Genomic DNA, 16,998 nt, shown 5'->3' on the forward strand with positions numbered 1-16,998 from the left:
CTGAGATGTTTTCTTGTACATATATAAACTAAATCCCCTAAATACCTAAGGGGGATGAAACCTAAGACGGATCTTGTTACTATTTTCTGAATTATATGATAAATACTTGATTTGTTATTAATTATGTGTTCTTAATTCTTATTTTAATATTTCAGGATATTGATTCAAGTATTGATGTGCTTATTCAGAGAAGAAAAAGTCTCTATCTAAGAGTAGATCTAGCATAATTAAGCGGAGTTGATTGCACCCCTAGACATAGGGCAACATAAACCTGCCGGATTAGGGTCAAACCTAATAAGGGAATCTATAGATCGAGTTAATGCAACACTAGGGGTTTTAATTAGAAAGAGATTTTAATTAATCAACCTAGGGTTAAACGTTGTTAGTCTCGAGAGATATAATAATATAAATTAGGAATTTCTACGGATCGAGTTAAGTGAATAAATCGACTAGTTCAGAGTGAAATAACAAGTGAAGTCTAGGTGGATTCTTCCTTAGGTATTGTCTAAATCAATCAGTTTTCCCAAAATTATTTCCCTAATTTACTTTCTGTGCATTCTTAGCTTAATTAACTAGTTTAGATAAAACAATTCCCCTTATTTTTAGGCTAGATAATAAAAAGAAGGTTAATACTAGTACTTTTAGTTCCTGTGGGTTCGACATTCCGGTCCTGCTATAACCTATACTACTGTTCGATAGGTGCGCTTGCCTTTATCGTGATTATAGTTAGTTTCCAAGTACGATCAATCATAAATATAGAACTTATCACGCACATCAAGTTTTTGGCGTCGTTTCCGGGGAACTAAGATATTAGGAACACTTAATTTTTATTACTTTAGCCATTTATTTTATTTCAATTTAAATTTTATGTTGTTTATATTACTAAATTTTCTTTTATTTACTTCTGACAGGTTTTTATAGTTTATGACTAGAAGAAACCCGTCAAGACCATTACTTTTTTATAGTGAGATCGAAAGCACAGCTTGCAAAAACTGAAGAGAAATAAGGCGAAGCCTACGATACATAGAGGAAGGGCAAGAGGACAATAGTCAAACTACAACCGAGAGGATGGCTGAAAATCAGAATAATCAAGTACCTCCTGTGGTTGCCGCAGATCCAATAAATCAGAATCCTACTCCTCGTACTATGTATGATTATGCTAAACCTACTTTAACAGGATCTGAATCAAGTATAGTTAGACATACTATTGCTGCAAATAATTTTGAATTGAAATCTAACACGATTCAAATGATACAATAGTTTGTTCAGTTTGATGGTTTGCAGGACAAGGATCCAAACACTCATTTGGCGAATTTTCTGGAGTTCTGTGACAATGGTTGAACTCGTTACCATGAGGGTTAATCACAACTTGGGAGCAAATAACCGAAAAATGTTTACTAAAATATTTTCCGCCGGCTAAAACGGCTAAACTAAGGAATGATATCTCTTCTTTTGTGCAGATGGATCTAGAAACCCTGTATGATGCATGGGAGAGATACAAGGACCTATTAAGAAGGTACCCTTACCATGAGTTACCTCTATGGCTGCAGGTTCAGACTTTTTACAACGGTGTGAACCACTCAACAAGGCAACTTATCGACGCAGCCGTCGGTAGAACTTTAAACAACAAAACACCTGAAGAGACTTATAAATTTATTGAAGAGATGTCACTAAATAACTATCAGTGGCAAGTCATGAGAACAAAGCCGAAAAAGCAGCCGGTGTTTTCAACCTTGACGCAGTTACTATGCTGTCTAACCAGGTAGAACTTTTAAATAAAAATATTGATGGTTTGTATGGTTCTACTCAGGTACATCCAGTGATGAGGTGTGATTCAAATGGAGGAGGAGTACACACAGAATATCAATCTTTCAACCCTAGCACCAAGGAGGAACAAGTTCAATATATGGGTAATAATAATTCTAGACCTCAAAATAACCCATACAGTAACACTTATAATGTAGGTTGGAGGAACCTTCCCAACTTCTCATGGGGTGGCCAAGGAAATCAAAGGCCACAACATCCTCTAGGTTTTCAACAACCACCTTACCAGTAGGAAAAGAAGTCGAACCTTGAGGAGATGCTAACGAAATTCATCTTTGTGTCAGAAACTCATTTTCAGAATACCAAAACAACACTTAAGAATCAACAAGTGTCAATCCAAAGGCTCGAAACTCATATAGGCCAGCTTGCTAAACTGATTTCTGAACTACCACAAGGTAATTTGCCGAACAATACTGAAACTAATCTAAGGGAGCAACTTAATGCGATTACCGTGCGAGATAAAGAAGGGTTAGTTGAACCTGAACCAGAACTGAGGTAAGGAATTGTGGTAAGTAAAGGTGAGGATGAGGTGGACCACAGTGAGAAAAAACCTGTAAGTAGAGAATATAAACCTCAAGTGTCATACCCCATACGACAAAGAAAGACCACACGGACGAACAATTTGATAAATTCCTTAAATTATTAAAGAAATTACATATTAACTTACCGTTTATTGACACTCTTTCGCAGATGCCAAACGCAGTTAAATTTTTAAAGGAGCTTTTAGAAAATAAATAGAAGTTAGATGAGGCATCGCATGTGGAGTTGAATGCAGTTTGCTCAAATTCTTCAGAATAAACTAGCCAACAAATTGAAAAATCCAGGGAGTTTTACGATTCCTTGTTTAATTGGTAGTTTAGATGTTAATAATGCATTGGCTGATTTAGGGGCAAGCATTAACGTCATGCCCTATAAAATGTTCAAGCAACTAGGTATTGGAAAACCCAAACAAACTAAGATGAGCATTCAGCTAGCAGATAAAACCATCAAATTTTCTAAGAGTATCATTGAAGACGTACTTGTCAAAATCAATAAATTTATATTCCCAATTGACTTTGTTGTTCTAGATATGGAAGAGGATAGTGAAGTGCCTTTGATTTTAGGACGACCCTTTTTAGCAACTGCTAGAACCATTATTGATGTTGGTACAGGCGAACTCACACTTTGTGTGGGTGATGAAACAATAACTCTTAAGGCTCGTAATTTGAGTAACACATTGAATATTAAGGGTGGTTGTATAAATCATGCTACTAATACTAATCATGTGGTGCAACCTTCTTTACAGGAAACACGTTCGAAGAGCATACATGAGCCATGTTCAAGTAACAACAAAGGACCCATCTATGAAGAACGAAGACTTCAAATCGATGAACTAGATGAATGGTGGACACAGAAATCGAGAACACACGATAAACCAAAACTACGCCATGACGGACTCAATATTTTATCAAATCAACTTAAGGTTGGAGACAAAGTACTATTAGATGCGGTAGACCCTCATATTACCACTTCTAAACCTAATAGAGCAATCCCTTTTACGGTACTTAACATTTTCCCACACGGTACAGTCGAGGTAACTCATTCCAAATTTGGCACATTTAAGGTAAACAGTACTCGTCTAAAACCTTATTTTGATAAAATTGATAGCAGGAATGAAGAGTGTAAACTCCTCGCACCACTATGACCACGCAACAGAAAGGTAAGTCGAGCTTAGACTCTAAATAAGCGCTTCTCAGGAGGCAACCCGAGCACTAACGGTGTTGATTTCTTTAAATTTAAGTTTTTAACATCTAAATTACTAACTGAGTCCTTGAACACAGGTTTTCTAAATCCACACAGCCAGGTACACGGGCGTGCCTTAGGCCGTGCTCACACCACGGGTGGCGACACGGTCGTGTGAAAACAGAGCAAAATTTTTCCCAAAACACAGGATTCGATACGTTGCCACGACCGTGCAACATGGCATTGGGCAATCCTGCCAAATCAACACGGGTGTGCGACACGCCCGTGTCTATAAGCCGTGGTTAAAACTGAGAAATTAACACAGGCGTGCGACATGCCTGTACCCACCATCCGTGGTCAAACCTGTCAACATAATACGGGCGTACGCATATATACATGGGCGTTGGAGAAGCAAACAAAGTAGGACACGACCGTGCGACACGGCCATTTGCACCAACACGCTCAAATAACACGGGCGTGGGTAGAATTCCAGACGTGCCCAAATTCGAAAACCACGAAACACACGAGATAAAATAAGGGCACACGAGCGTGCCCCACGGCCATGTGCCCCAATTTCTATATAAACCCCCACTATTCATCATCCCCTTCCCCAATACCTTAACCTTAACCGCCGCCGTCGCCATCTAAGCCCCAACCATCACCCCAAAATCCACCCGTTCTCCTCCCTTTTCTTCCATACGCACCAAAAGCTTCTCTCTTATCCTCCCTTCCCTACACATTCCTTTCTTCTTCCCTCTTTCTCCACTCATCCCACGCCACACTGTCTCACCAGCACCACCGCCGCCGTCATCTGCCGCACACCGAAGTCACACTCCTCCTACTTCAAGCACCACCATCGTTCATCAGTCGTTTGTTTCCCTTTCACCCCATTACTTTTATTTCTTTTACTTCTTTTATGGATTTCTTGACTTATAATTGTTTTCACTGTTAATAATTTGCATGCTTATTAACCCTTATCTATGTTTAGTGATTTATTTACTTAGTCGTTGTGTTTTCGTTGATCTTTACTCTTGCTTGATTTGCCCATATAATTAGGATTATTAATAGTATTATCCACTATCACTTGATTGGTCCTTTAGCATTCGCTTGGTTTAACCTTAGCACTATTTAGCCGTTGATTCATATGCAATATCACCACGTTTTGTTTTTAGCATTCTTGAATTGGGGTCCATATCATCTTACGAGCAAGTTATCATTTTTGGATTACTTAGATTTTGCTTGAAGATGTGGGAATTATTGATTACTTAATCTTTTACTCGCAGGCACACCATGACAAACACTCGTGGGAAAAAGACTCTCATCCTCGCCTCGAAGAAGTGAAAAGGTGCAGCATCCTCCTCGGATCCTACTAACGAGATACGGCACCCATTCCTCCAATTTCCACTAGGACCTCAGGAGAAACTATTCCAGATACTACGGGCCAAACCCCTAGGTGTGGGCCGTTGCATTCATTGGACTACCTTAGAGCAGATCCAACTCACTGACGCAGTCCGCGCTCTCCTGACTATTAACCCATGGGGGCTCTTCTTCGAGATCATTGAGCCAACATATCTCGAGCTCACATTAGAACTCTGTTCGACCTTTCACCTTCAAGCCATTATGACAGAGTTCGATGATCCCGGAACGGTCCAATTCTGTCTCAGTGGTTTAGTTCACCAGTTGAGCGTGCCTGAGTTCGGTGTCGCATTAATACTATATATGAAGGAGTTCATGGACGACGACTACTTCGACAGTCTCCATCACCACATTCACTATTCTACTTGAAATTGCTGGAAGGCCTTAGTCCCTGCTTCGGCCACTTATGACCCTAGCCGCTCCAAGGCATCGGCTCTCGCCCCATCACTGAGATGCTTACACGCTATCCTAGCCCACACCCTGACAGGATGGCGATAAAGTACCGGTGTCATCAACTAACGACGCCTATTTTTTATGGAACATGGTGCATGGGCACGTATTCGACCTTGCTTATTTCATCGCCCTAGCCATTCGTCATCAGACAGAACGACATAAGAATGGATCATTTCCATCGGCCCTTATGTGACTCGCCTGGCACGGTACTTCGGTCTCCTCAACACGGCAACGCAATCATCCTCCCTTACCCTCATCGGTCAAATGTCCCCATAGTGCATCTCGAGTATGCTCTCTATGAGGATGATCGAGCGATGACGTGGATTTGATCCTCCTCAGTACCGCCTCGTCCAGTCAGCTGAGCAGGAGGACCCAAAGGACATTACTGATGATATCCCTCCACCTCACGAAGATCCACCACCGCAACCACCACTTATTCACCATCCAGTTCATGCGGCTGCTTCACTCTTTGACATCTCTGAGTGTCTTACTCGATTCGAGCAACAATGTTTTCAACACTTTGATCACATTGATGCAACCCTACATCAGATTTGTCAACACCTTCACATCTCATCGCCACCCCCACCTCGCGAACCATCTAGCGATGAAGATTTTTGAAGACTTTTTATTTTTTTTTACTTTTATCTTTATTTATCTTTTTAAGGTCCTTTTTATTTTATTTCTCTTTAATACTATTTTTACTTTATTTTTAGGTTTTATAATTTATATTAAGCAATTTATGTTTTCGGCCATTTCTTTACGAGTAATTATGCTACTTTATATTTCCTAAAGAGTTATTGATTCTATCACAGTTATAAAGAGCTCCAAAGCTCACTATTACTTAGGAATTTGCAACTCCACTGGAAAAGGTCCTCCACGACTGCCTTGTCTTGCTCGACTACGACACCGACCACCACGATAACCTCTTCGCTGGACACTGTGGTTATGGAACGCAACCTCTACCACCGCCGGAGTATCCTCCTCCAATCTTACCCTTGCCTTCGCCGATTACTTTCCATAACTCCAATTCAAGGATTCCATTTAACATTCAGGAAGTTTCACTTCTTTCCCTATCTTATGAACTTATATCTATATTTTTCAGTAAATCTATCTTTGTACATTGAGGGCAATGTACATCTTAAGTGTGGGGGGTTATTTATATCATTATCAGAAAAATCCCTGAATTTTGTCTTATTCTCACGTGACTCACTCATGCCACTATTAGAATGAATTTTGATTAATTTATGATTTTTATTAATATATCCTGAATTAAAACATAGGCATTTATGCATTGATTGTTTAAAATTTAACTAATTAGAGAATCAAGCATGATAAATTGATTTTTGAGAATTAAAAATTTTTTAGGTTATTTCCCCAAGTTTAGGTATTATCTTGAAGTTGAAATTTATAGGGTTAACATCAAAAAGCCATAATTTTTGTGAGATCTTGAGCCTTTAGAGCATATATTATTCATTTCATGTTCACTTTTATTGTTGCTATGAGTGCATCAATATTGATTTGTTATTCTACAACTTGCTTCGGTTATGCATGTCAAGACCACACCATTGATTTGATATGTCGAGATGATAAAGGCACTTAGGTTTAACCCACTCACTCCATAAAAGTCTACCTTCATAATTAACCCTTAGTGAATCCCCTTGAGCCTAACAAGCCATTCATTGATTTACCTTCAATATTAACCCATAACCCATTATTGTTGAAATCCCCTCAAGTAATTTGATCCCTATTTTTGTCGAGATTTGATTTGAATAAATTGCTTAACTATGTTTTATTTTTGATAGTTAGCGAAGTTCTATGCTACTTGATTTGTTCTTAAAAAAAATTAAGTTGCTGCATATTAAGAAATTATGTAATGCTTGGATTAAAATGATGTTATCCATGAAGAAAAACTCAATTCTAGGATCATCTAATTAGGAATGTAATTTTTCAATTTTAGTATTTTTCTAGTTAGGTAATTTTTCAATTCAATATTGATTCTAACTTTCTCTTTCAGCTTGTGACCACACCCCCTAACCAAAGCTACGTTACAACCCTCTAAAGACCGTTTGATTGATGTATCATCTCAATATATAGTTGTGGAGATTTGATTTTCACGCAAGCATATGGTAACAACTTTTCATATTGACTGATGAGTTCTAAATTTGTTGTCCTTAAACACCTCGAGTGATTTGAGTGAATCTTTAGTGAGGATTTAGAATTCTGTGATATTTTGAATCAAAGGTGATTACTTAGATGAGAGGAAACACCTATATTTTCGTGATAAAATGCTCAACTTGGAATGTTTGAAACTTTGATGTTCTTCTAGTTCAATTATCAATGTATGATTACTTATGGATTATTTTAAGATATTATTGATAGGAATTATAAGTTGAGAAAAATGAATTCTTAATTGTGAATTGAGGATTTTGCTTGAGGACAAGCCGCTTAAGTGTGGGGGTATTTGATAAGTCGTAATTTATACATATTTTTATCCCATGCTTAGCACATTTTTGAATGAATTATTATTAAATTTGTGGAATTCGATGCTCCTAATCCTTTAACTTCATGTTTTATACTTAGGTGAGCATAGGAGAGTAAAAAGAGCGAGAAATGGGCTAAAAACGGAGAAAATAGGTTAACGTGAGAAATCAACATGGCCTGGACTTCCTCACACGGGTAGACCACATGCCCGTGTCTAATTAGCAAACTCTAACACGATCTATGCCACCCCACAAGGGCATGGCACACGGCCATGTCCTTGTCGAGCCCAAGTCTAGTTCTATTCAGAAAATGCCACTTTTAAGGGTTTGAAAGCATTCTAAAGCCTATATAAACACCCTAGAAGGGCACCTAGAGGAGACACACAGAGTAGGAGGCAAGGAATTACTCGAATAAAGCCGATTGATCCATCTCAGAAGCTGGATTCTCCTTCAAGACTGAAGATCTCCCTTCAATTTCCTTCAGGGGTTTTTGGGTTTTCTTTATGTTTTGTTATCATTATTCTTCTGAGATGTTTTCTTGTACACATATGAACTCCCCTAAATACCTAAGGGGGATGAAATCTAAGAGGGATCTTGTTACTATTTTTTGAATTATATGATAAATACTTGATTTGTTATTAATTATGTGTTCTTAATTCTTGCTTTAATATTTCAGGATATTGATTCAAGTATTGATGTGCTTATTTAAAGGAGCAAAAATCCCTGTCTAAGAGTAGATTTAGCATAATAAAGCGGAATTGATTGCACCCCTAGACATAGGGTGACATAAATCTGCTGGATTAGGGTCAAACCTAATAAGGGAATCCATAGATCGAGTTAATGCAACACTAGGGGTTTTAATTAGAAAGAGATTTCAATTAATCAACATAGGGTTAGACGTTGTTAGTCTTGAGAGAGATAAAAATATAAATTAGGGATTTCTATGGATAGAGTCAAGTGAATAAATCGTCCAGTTCAGAGTCAAATAACAAGTGAAGTCTAGGTGGATTCTTCATTGGGTATTGTCTAAATCAATTAGTTTTTCCAAAAGTATTTCCCCAATTTACTTTCTGCGCATTCTTAGCTTAATTAACTAGTTTAGATAAAGCAATTCCCCTTATTTTTAGGCTAGATAACAAAAAGAAGGTTAATACTAGTACTTTTAGTTCCTGTGGTTTCGACATTCCGGTCCTGCTATAAGCTATACTACTGTTCGATAGGTGCACTTGCCTTTATCGTGATAATAGTTAGTTTCCAAGTACGATCAATCATAAATATAAAACTTATCACGTACATTAGTTGGTCATAAACAAACTAGTTTCACACGATTAAGACACACACCCGTGTGCTTAACCCATGTGGAATTATTTTCAATTCAAATTTAGTGTAGTTTTCACACAGCCAGGCACATGCGCGTGTACTGTGGCCGTGTACTTCATACGGTTGAGACACACGCCCGTGTCTCTGTCCGTGTGGCCTTACCTGAGCATTCTGTTTGCCAAATTTCAGATGTAGGGGACACACGGTCTACTCACATGCCGGTGTAAGGGCCATGTGTCTCACACGATCTGATCACAGGCCTGTGTGCCAGGCCATGTGGACTCAAAATGAGCCTTATAGTCCAAGTTTACCAACCCTGCAAACTTTAATATCAAGCAACTCAAAATTCAATCTTTCAACCAATCCAAAACATAATTAAATACATCCATTTCACCTGAAAATCATCAATGTTATGATCTAACTCGAGTGTATTAGTAAGTGTTTAACATAGATTCTCCAAACAATATACTTTGGTATTATTCAAAATCAATTCAAATTAAACTATAAAAAGACCATATTATATGGCATAGGTCTTCATATATACAAATATTTATCATTCTTACAATAATAACTTTCATACTCAAAATAACCTCAAAAGACAATCTAGGTACATGCCATTTCTCAAATAAGATCCATCACCAAGTATTTGAGTTTGGGCTTGGCTTGGATGCTGAGTTGTTAGTCGCTTTCGTATCGAACCTGCGCATGGAAACAAACCGTACACTGAGTATGCACTCAGTGGCATTTCTATAAGCCAACATTCAAATCATTATTAACACAAAATACATTTAAGCTATTGTCTTCAAATCTAATAGCATAACTTATATTCAATGTTCTTTCTCAATGAAACATTCAGTTCAATAATATATCAATCAATAACAGCAGATTTTCAGTACGGTAGTACAGTCATTCAGTTGTCCAGTACTGTAAATTTACCCCTATTAACATAATTCAAACTTTGGCGGATACACAGATCCAACCAACAAACTAGTACGGCACATTGTGCCTCATTGGCTTTACCAAAATAAACAGTAGCAGTAGGGTACATAGTACCTCATCGGTTTAAACTGAAGTAACAGAAACAGTACGACACACAAAATGCCTCATTGACACAAAGTCGAAGTAACAGTACGACACTATTAGTGCCTCATCGACCCATGGTCGAAGTATCCTTGTACACTTCCAATCCTAGCCCGACACTGTTAACAGGGTATTTATTTCACTTAAATTTTCAGATAACAGTCAATATACATTGCAATTCAAATATTCACAACTCAATTCGATTCAATACAATAATAGCATTACTTACCTCATATTACTTTCCATATATATATAATAAATGCAATAATAATTTTTAAGTTCGGTTTATAGAAATACAAACTGTAATTCTCGATTTACTCTTCGTCAACCTTCTCTTTTCCTTTCTTTGTTGATGTCTCCGGTACTATTTTAGAAAATTAAGCTTGAGGCTTCAAAACCTTAAATTTCCCTTTTCTTTTTCTTTCCTTCTTTCTTTCTCTCTTTTCCGTTTCTTTCTCTATTCTTATTCTTTTGTTTTATTTTATTTATTTTATGTTTTATTATATTATATTATTATATTAATATATTGTTATATTATATACTTAAGTATAAATATATGTATATTATACACACACATGGAATAATATTTTCCATACATTTGGCATTGTTCCCTTTTATGGGCTATTTGCTAATTTAGTCCCTTCAATTTTCTTTAGTATATAATTAAACTTTTACATTATATTCAATCTAGTCCTTACACTAAATTAACCTTAATTCAAGCTAATTCACTTAACTAAAATCTAATTAATCACTCAACTAGCTTCGTAAATATTTCTAATAAATATTTACGATCCCGATTTTCTAAAATAGTAAGCCAAAAATACGATTTTTGATGCCCGTAAATTTCAGGTCATTACACCGGTAATAGAAAAAGGCAACATTTATTCGTTGATCACTGCAAAGGTGCTACTGCTTTGATCATTTTGTTGTTGTATCCTAGAAGACATTCGACCAACGTTTCTCCAAGTACCGTAGGAGCGACCAAATCTGTCTTAAGGAAACTGTGTTAAACAAGCCTCAACATTTAGTAAATCTCTATTCTTCGTTTTGATTTCAACTTTTTATTACGATTTTTATTGGTTCACGTATTTGACAATTTAAATATAAATTATTCTATTTATTTTTTATTATATATATAAAAATAATTAATTATTTATATTTATATTTTTTGTTCACGAATGTGTTTTGTCCAATATTTCGAACACCAAGAGAAGGTGCAGCGAAAACCAATAGCTGTGTAGCATCAACCTAGGTATTCTTCTCAAATAGTCAGCGAATATACGTAAGAGATTCTTTTGTTATAGTAACATGATTAAATTCGTTCATTTTTCTTGTGCTATTTAAAATTCAACTAAAATCATATTCAAATATAATGAAAAATGTAATTGATATTTTTAAAATTTTCATAGTCTGTAAATGAAATATTTTATTTGAAATTAAACTGTAACTGAAAAATATTTTTATACAATAAATCGTTAACTCTCGTACAATTTAAATTTATTTAATTATTTTCTAATAATATAGGATTAAATTAATTAAATAATGATAGAGGGACTAATTTAATCTGGTATCTATAATACAAAACTTCCTAAGAACTTTAACCCCAAATAGTCCACCACCATATTCACCTCCGGATTGAGATGACCAAACTGTACAATCTATTTTGACCTCCAACTTAATCAAATTCTCAGTATGGTCATAGCACGTTGTGCTCCTGTCAAATGAGTAGCCTTCTTTTTATGAGCAAATTGAAATTTTTTTCTTATAAACCTTAAATTTGTTTAACTTTTAGAATCTTTCCAAAAATTTAAATCTTTTTAGCAATTTTTTATGGCATAATTGCAAAAAAAAAATCCCTCAACCTTTGGCGGAATTTGGATATATGCCCCTAACCTTTTTATTTTCTGAAATCGGCCATTCATAATGGCTTTTTCAAACATCAAGCCAATTGAAATGGTAATCATCAGCTGACCGTTAGTCAACAGCTGGTCAAAAAAATTGGTCTACATGGCATTCCAGTTGACTAATGATGTGGCAAACATTAAGATAAATACGCTGACATGGCAAAAAAATTAAAAAAATTTAATAAACATAAAACAAAAAAAACCCTAAATAACCAAACCCCCAAATTTAAAACTTTTTTCAAAACTTTTTTTCCAACCTTTAAAATCCCCAAATCGTGAATTCCCTAAATCTATAACCTCTGAAATCATTACTGAATCCCTAAAATCTTCAAATCCCTAAATCTTGAAATCCCTAAATCATTAGCATTCCAAAATATTCTTAAAATCCCTAAAACTTTTACGAATCAAATCATTGAATCCCTAAAACTTTTAAGAACGAAAAACCTTTAACAATCGTGAGCAGTTTCCATAACCCAAAATCGAAAAGTAAGTGCTTTCTTGTTTGATTTGTTAGGAAAATAAATTATATTTTTGGTTTGATTTGTTGGTTATTTGTGATTTATTATTGCAATTTCAGTGCCACAATGCAGGGTTTGTTTTGTCAATTTGTGATGTGATAGTGGTCCCGATGTTGTTGATAAAATTATTGTTAAATTTTTAGATAGTTATTTGTGATTTATTATTGCAATTTCAGTTCCACAATGTAGGGTTTATTTTATCGATTTGTGATGCGACAGTGGTCCCGATGACGTTGATTTTTGTTACCCAAGCAAAAAGATGTTAAAATTGTAGACATGTGTTACTGTTTTGTATTGTATTCAAAGAAGTGCTCCCGATGTAGGTAGTGAGTTTTGTTTTTTGTAAATTTTTTTTTAGAAAATTGTTTATTTATTCAACGTAAATTGTTTTTGCTCAGAAAAGATGTTAAAATTGTAGACTTCTGTTACTGTTTTGTTTTTTTTTTACATATTTTTTGCTTACAAAGTGTTACTGTTTCTTGTAGATGTCATCAGATGAGGAATATTATATTATTTTGCATGTGGGTGGGCACTTTGTAAAGGACCCATATGTTAGATATGTAGGTAGGGAAGTGATTAGGCTTAAAGAGAACCCAGACACAATATCTTATTATGAATTATGTATAATAGTGAAAATTGGGTTAGGGTTTAACACTGTCATGTTAATATATTTTCATGAGCTTGGTATAGTAGGGTTACAAAATAATATAAGGGTGATTTATGATGACACTTCCACCATAGCTATGTTAGACTTTTGGGTCAAGTTTAAAGAGATTGACTTATATGTTGAACATGAGGTTGATAACCCTATAATTATAAATGAAAATTTTCTGTTGACTACTGGGGAGGGTGATGTTGAAGGGGTGGAAGTTGATAGGGAGGGTGATGATGAAGGGGTAGAACCTGATGGTGAAGGTGATCTAAAAAAGGTAGAATCTGGTAGGGAGGGTGATATAGGAGAGGTACAAGCTGATGGGGAGGGTGTGTCTACTAGTATTGAGGTAGATGAGGATATTGGTATGGAAAGTGGTGGACATATTAGTTTAGGGTCTATAGTTGGAAAGGATAATGATAGTGAAGTTGCTGCTGATGAATATGCTAGTGATTTTGCAACATCAAATGGAGTGGATAGTATTGCTAATGAATATGCTAGTGATTTTGCAACATTAGATGGAGTGGATAAGATTACTGATGAATATGCTGGTGATTTTGCAACATCAGATGGACTAGATAATGTTGTTGCTACATGTAGTGGAGAGGAGGAGGATAGGAATGAAACTGAGGTATGGTACTCATATGAAAGTGGAAGCTTGGTTAGGTCCGATAAAGATGAAGAACATAAAGATGGTGAGAGAAAGAGGAGCAAGTTTCCCTTATACAATGATAAGTTAAAATTTAGTCTGGGAATATTGTTTAAGGATGGCAAATAGTTTAAGAGTGCAATTCGAAAGTACTCCAAAGAATGTAGAAGACAACTAAAGTTTATTAAGCATGAACCGAAAAGGGTTGTTGTGAGGTGTATTGCTTCCCCTAACTGTCCATGAAGATTAGGGCTAGTTACAGTCCTGTTGCGAAATACTTAAAAATAAAGACGTTTTAGGATAAGCACAATTGTTCGGTTAGTTTTAAGAACAAAATGGTGACTGCTGCTATGATTGCCCAACATTTTGAAGTAACTATCAAAGATCACCCTAAGATAAAGTTGAGGGAAATTCAAAGAAGATGTGCTTCTGAGATGCATGTAAATGTGACCATTGATTGTTACTATACAGAAAAGAAAATAGTGATGGAGAAATGGCTGGGAATAATAAGGAGGAATTTGGCTTGCTATGGGATTATGCTCATGAGTTAAGGTCAAAGATGTTAGGAAGCACAATAAAAATGGTTGTTCAGAAGGTGACAACAAACTCCCTTCCTCATTTTAAGAGGTATTATGTGTGCTTTAATGCACTAAAGAGAGGCTGGAAAGTAGGGTGTAGGCCATCATTGGGCTAGATGGTTGCTTCTTAAAAGGCCCATTTAAAAGTGAATTTCTCATAGCTGTTTGAAGAGACGCAAACAACTAAATGTTCCCTATTTCATTGGTTGTGGTTGAGGTGGAGTGTACTGATTCATAGGTCTAGTTTCTCAATCTCCTATCAACTGATTTGGGCTTGGAAGATGGGTATGGGTACACAATTATCAGTGACCAACAAAAGGTTAGTAAATATGCAATTTTAAGCTTGGTATTGTTTTTTTAATATGTTATTTATATTTAACTAAAATTTTCTAATAATCTATCTCATTCATTAATTTAAATTAGGGTCTTGAGATTGCAATTTCTAACATATTACCAAGGGTGGAGCATAGGAATTGTGTGAGGCACATGCTTGCAAATTGGTCAAGAAGGAAGTTAAGGAAATCTTATGAGTGTGATTTCTGGTAGATTGTGAAGTGCACAACTGAGAGGGAGTAGGAGGATCTATGTTCAGCACTGGAGAAGAAAGGTAAGGATGCTTATGATAATTTGATGAAAAAGTCTCCAAAGATGTGGACTAGGGTATTTTTAGGGACTACTTATAAATTAGATATAATTGACAACAATTTGTGTGAAGCATTCAATTCAAACATTGTTGAAGCTAGGTTCAAAAGCATTATTAGAATGCTTGAGGATATTTGGACCAAGATGATGACTATGATAGTACAAAAAAAGAAGTTATGTAATGGATGGAAGCAAAATTATAGTCCATTGGTGAAAGCTAAGTTTGACGCCAACAAGAAGGACTGTGTAGAGTGGCAACTGATATGGAATGGTAAAAATGGATGTGAGTTAAGGAAAGGAGGTTATCAATATATAGTGGACCTAAATCAAAGGTTATGTAGTTGTAGAAGTTGGCAAATTAGTGGGAGTCCATGTTCCCATGCATATTCTACTATATATCACTTAGGGCTTCAACCAGATGAATATTTGCATGAATATTATCATATTGATACCTACAAGAAAGCTTATTCTTCTCCAATGCAGCCCATAAATAGGCCACATGATTGGGAAAAAATCAGTATTGAGCCAGTGCTATCTCCTATTGAAAGGAAGATGCCTGGGAGGCCCAAAAAGAATAGGAGGATGACCAAAAATGAACCAAAAAAATTAAAGCCTAGTCACTTAGTAGGAAAAGTATACTCATGACATGTACTCAATATGGCCAAAATGGCCATAACAAGCGGTCTTGCACAAATTCAAAACAGGTATAGTATTATTCTTCAGTTATATATATTGAGTAAATTTTTTATTTTATTTTGCCAACCAATGATTATGGTCCATTTTTTGCAGCAAGATACACAACCACTTAAACAAAAGGGGAAATATTCCACTAAAAAGTCAACTACCTTAGATAAATCTAAGGGAAAGCAAACATTTTATGTAAGTTTCATCCTTTTTCTATTGATCAAACATTGTATATTATGTTAATATTAATATAAAATACTCTTGTAGTCTGGTAGAACCACAAGGAGCATGATGATAGCTTCATGCCAAGATGGTAGTGGACAAACTTCTTCAATAACCAAGTCACGAAATAACAAGTGAAAGGCTCCTCTCGACCACTTAAGAACACAAGAATCAATTGCAGGAAACATAAGTAAATCATCGTTATTTTGTTTTGAATGACTTCTACTGTTTGTCTTGTAATTCACTATGATGACTTGCTTTTGAACTTGTGCCATAATTCATTTATCTATTTGTATTTGTTTTCTATTTCGCAGGACCATCTCGCAACAGCTCGTGATCTAAAAAGTACGGTGTAAGGTATTTTGCCTACAATCTTCTGGTTTTGGAACAGAATATGGTAGTCATATTTTGAGCCTACAACATTCTGGTTTTGGAATACACTATTTTTGAATGTTATTTTGTTGTATTGAAAACCAATATGTTGGTTTTTTTTCTGGTTCATGTATAGCTCACTCACATTTTGGTTTTTGGTTGGTATAGCGTGGATGATGTATAGGGTGAATGGTGTATAGACTAATCATATGCTTTTATAAAGTACATATATACAAATTGCAATGGGGAAATCATATGCTTAAATGATCAAATTTGTCCTTTTAGTCTTATGTTTATTGTCATCGCATTATTTATTGTCCTTTTTGGTTCATGTATAGCTCACTCACATTTTGGTTTTTGGCTGGTATAGCGTGGATGATGTATAGGGTGAATGGTGTATAGACTAAACATATGTTTTTATAAAGTACATTTATCCAAATTGCAATGGGGAAATCATATGTTTAAATGATCAAATTTGGCCT

The 16,998-nt window shown here is 35.7% G+C and overlaps 1 non-coding gene across 1 annotated transcript; it reads right to left on the minus strand.

The window, feature by feature from the left end:
- Positions 1-1,427: 1,427 nt before the first annotated feature.
- Positions 1,428-1,534, minus strand: LOC128284762 (small nucleolar RNA R71). Its single transcript, XR_008275184.1, has one exon. It is a non-coding gene; the product is annotated as a small nucleolar RNA R71 (small nucleolar RNA).
- Between the last annotated feature and the right edge of the window lie 15,464 nt (positions 1,535-16,998).

The sequence above is a fragment of the Gossypium arboreum genome, chromosome 11 (genome assembly GCF_025698485.1).
Source record: "Gossypium arboreum isolate Shixiya-1 chromosome 11, ASM2569848v2, whole genome shotgun sequence".
Lineage (NCBI taxonomy): Eukaryota > Viridiplantae > Streptophyta > Magnoliopsida > Malvales > Malvaceae > Gossypium > Gossypium arboreum.